General features: G+C 36.9%; 1 non-coding gene across 1 annotated transcript; it reads right to left on the bottom strand.

Annotated features, from left to right (window-relative positions):
* Positions 1 to 3,726: 3,726 nt before the first annotated feature.
* Positions 3,727 to 3,834, bottom strand: LOC112724930 (small nucleolar RNA R71). Its single transcript, XR_003164069.1, has one exon. It is a non-coding gene; the product is annotated as a small nucleolar RNA R71 (small nucleolar RNA).
* Between the last annotated feature and the right edge of the window lie 404 nt (positions 3,835 to 4,238).

Here is a 4,238-nt window from a genome sequence, read left to right as displayed (position 1 = left end):
TCTAGTATATTTTTATTAGTTTTTAAGAAAATTTCACATTTCTGGACTTTACTATGAGTTTGTGTATTTTTCTGTGATTTCAGGTATTTTCTGGCTGAAATTGAGGGACTTGAGCAAAAATCTGATTCAGAGGCTGAAAAAGGACTGCAGATGCTGTTGGATTTAGACCTCCCTGCACTGGAAATGGATTTTCTAGAGCTACAGAAACCCAATTGGCGCGCTCTCAATTGTGTTGGAAAGTAGACATCCTGGGCTTTCCAGAAATATATAATAGTTCATACTTTTCTCTAGTTTTGATAACACAAACTGGCATTTGAACGCCCACTTTCTACCCTATTCTGGCGTTAAACGCCAGAACTAGCATAAAAGCTAGAGTTAAATGCCCAAACTGGCACCAAAGCTGGCGTTTAACTCTAAGAAAAGTCTCTATATGTGAAAGCTTCAATGCTCAGCCCAAGCACACACCAAGTGGGCCTGGAAGTGGATTTCTGCACTATCTGCACTTTGTTACTTATTTTCTGTAACCCTAGCTACTAGTTTAGTATAAAAATTACTTTTAGTGATTTATTTTATATCTTTGATCAGTTCTATGCTATCATAGATCATATTGTACACGTTTGGAGGCTGGCCTCACGGTCATGCCTAGACCTTTCACTTATGTATATTCAACGGTGGAGTTTCTACACCACGTAGATTAAGGTGTGGAGCTCTGTTGTTCCTCATGAATTAATACAAAGTACTATTGTTCTTCTATTTAATTCAAACTTATTCTTATTCTAAGATATTCATTCACACACAAGAACATGATGAATGTGATGATCAAGTGACACTCATCACAATTCTCACTTATGATCGCGTGCCTGATAAATACTTCCGTTCTACATGAAAACAAGCTTGAATGCATATCTCTTAGCCTCCTGGTTCACATCAGAGTCTTTGTGATATAGGCTAGAATTATTGGTGGCCATTCCTGAGATCCGGAAAGTCTAAATGTTGTCTGTGGTATTCCGAGTAGGATCTGGGAAGGGATGACTGTGACGAGCTTCAAACTCGCGAGTGTTGGGCGTAGTGACAGACACAAAAGGATCAATGGATCCTATTCCACCATGAGTGAGAACCGACAGATGATTAGCCATGCGGTGATAGCGCATTTGGACCATTTTGACTGAGAGGACGGATGGTAGCCATTGACAACGGTGATCCCCCAACATACAGCTTGCCATGGAAAGGAGTATGAATGATTGAATGAAGACAGTAGGAAAGCAGAGATTTAGAAGCCACCAGCATCTCCATACACTTATCTGAAATCCACCAATGAATTACATAAGTATTTCTATCTTATTTATATTTTATTTATATTTTAAATTCTCAAAACTTTATAACCATTTGAATCTGTCTGACTGAGATTTACAAGGATGACCATAGCTTGCTTCAAGCCGACAATCTCCGTGGGATCGACCCATACTCACGTAAGGTTTATTACTTGGACGACCCAGTGCACTTGCTGGTTAGTTGTGCGGAGTTGTGAAAAAGAGTTGAGATTACGATTGTGTGCACCAAGTTTTTGGCGCCGTTTCAGTGATCACAACTTCGTGCACCAAGTTTTTGGCGCCGTTGCCGGGGATTGTTCGAGTTTGGACAACTGACGGTTCATCTTGTTGCCCAGATTAGGTACTTTTATTTTATATTTGAGCTTTTTGACTTTTATTTTTATTTTCGAAAAAAAATTTTCAAAAAAATAAATTATTCTATGTTCTTCAGAATTTTTAAGAATGAATTCTAGAGTTTCATGATGATCTGTTGAAGTTTGGCTGGTTGTGAAGCCACGTCTAATCTTTTGGACCGAGGTTTCAACTTATCATCACAAGAGCTTGTTGATTTCTATCAATCTTGCTGTTGAACGTAATGATCTGCTAAAGCTTGGCTGGCCATTGGCCATGTCTAGTGTTTTGGACTGGAGCTTTCACTGAAAGCTTGGCTGGCTAGTAAGCCATGTCTAATTCTTGGACCGGAGTTTTAGACTAACATTGCATGATTCCTGGAATTCTCATTAAAAATTTTGAATTCCTTATTTTCTCTTTTTCCAATTAATTTTTGAAAAATTACAAAAAAAATAAATAAAATCATAAAAATAAAAAATAATGTGTGTTTCTTATTTGAGTCTAGTGTCTATTTCTAAGTTTGGTGTCCTGCATATTTTTAATTTTCTTGCATTTTTCAAACATATGCATTATGTTCTTCAATGATCTTCAAGTCGTTCTTGATGATTTTATTGGGTCTGATCTTTAAATTCTCTTGTTTTGCATCTTTTGTTGTTTTTCATATGCATTTTCAATTTGTTAGTGTCTCCAATGTAAAAATTTCTAAGTTTGGTGTCTTGCATGCATTGTTTATCTTATCTTAGTTTTCCATTATTAGTTTCATTTTGTTATTTTTCATCATTAAAAATTCAAAAAATTTTCAAAATTATGTCATTTCAAGTCAATAATACAGAGAATTGAAGATTCAGAACATACAGTAGAGGAACTACAGAGAAAAAGCTGGGCGTTCAAAACGCCCAGTGAGGAAGGAAAACTGGCGTTTAAACGCCAGCCAGGGTACCTGGCTGGGCGTTAAACGCCCAAAAGGGTAATATTTTGGGCGTTAAATGCCAGAATGGATACCATTCTGGGCGTTTAACACCAGGATGGCACAAGAGGGGAGATTTTGTTTTTAATTCAAATCTTTTTCAAATTTTCAGAATTTTTCAAAATCAAATCTTTTCCAAATCATATCTTCTCAATCATATCTTCTCAATCACATCTTTTTTAAAATAATTTTCAAACATATCTTTTTGATTGCCAATTTCAAAATCTTTTTCAAAATGACTTAACCACTTTCTCACTTTTAATTTTCGAAAACCATCACCACTTTTTCGAAATTTTTTTTAATTATTTTAAAAAAAATTTTAGTTTTTTTATTTAAAAATTTGTTTTCAAAAATTCTTCTCCCTCCTCACCTTTTTCTATTTAAAGACTAACACTCCTCCTCTATTAGCAATTCGAACACGCCCTCTCTATAAGTTCGAATTCTCCTATCTACCTTATTCTTCTATTCTTCTTTTCCTCTGACACCTCAAGGAATCTCTATACTGTGACATAAAGGATTCCATACTTTCTTTGTCTTCTTCTCTATCATATGAGCAGGAACAAAGATAAAGGCATTCTTGTTGAAGCTGACCCTGAACCTGAAAGGACCTTGAAGAGAAAGCTAAGAGAAGCTAAAGCACAACTCTCTGGAGAGGACCCAACAGAAATTTTCGAAAAGGAAGCAGACAAAACAAACATGGCCAAACCTAACAACAATGGTGGAGATGCAAGGAAGATGCTTGGTGACTTTATTGCACCCTCTTCTGACTTCTGTGGAAGAAGCATCTCAATTCCTGCAATTGGAGCAAACAAATTTGAGCTTAAGCCTCAATTAGTTTCTCTAATGCAGCAGAATTGCAAGTATCATGGACTTCCATTGGAAGATCCTCATCAGTTTTTAGCTGAGTTCTTGCAAATCTGTGACACTGTTAAGACTCATGGGGTTGACCCTGAGATCTACAAACTTATGCTTTTCCCTTTTGCTGTAAGAGATAGAGCTAGGGCATGGTTGGACTCACAACCTAAGGACAGCCTAAACTCTTGGGAAAAACTGGTTAATGCCTTCTTGGCAAAGTTTTTTCCACCTCAAAAATTGAGCAAGCTTAGAGTGAAAGTCCAAACCTTCAGACAGAAGGAAGGTGAATCCCTCTATGAAGCTTGGGAAAGATACAAGCAGTTGATCAGAAGATGTCCTTCTGGTATGCTTTCATAATGGAGCATCATATGCATATTCTATGATGGTCTGTCTGAACTGTCCAAGATGTCATTGGACAACTCTGCTGGTGGATCTCTTCATCTGAAGAAGACGCCTGAAGAAGCTCAGGAACTCATTGAAATGGTTGTAAATAACCAATTCATGTACACTTCTGAAAAGAATCCTATGAATAATGGGACAACTCAGAAGAAAGGAGTTCTTGAAATTGATACTCTGAATGCCATATTGGCTCAGAACAAAATATTGACTCAACAATTCAATATGATTTCTCAGAGTCTGAATGGATTGTAAGCTGCATCCAACAGTACTAAAGAAGCATCTTCTGAAGAAGAAGCTTATGATCCTGAGAACCCTGCAATGGCAGAGGTGAATTACATGGGAGAACCCTATGGAAA

The sequence above is a fragment of the Arachis hypogaea genome, chromosome 11, assembly GCF_003086295.3.
Source record: "Arachis hypogaea cultivar Tifrunner chromosome 11, arahy.Tifrunner.gnm2.J5K5, whole genome shotgun sequence".
Lineage (NCBI taxonomy): Eukaryota > Viridiplantae > Streptophyta > Magnoliopsida > Fabales > Fabaceae > Arachis > Arachis hypogaea.
This window is presented reverse-complemented; position numbering and strand designations above follow the sequence as displayed.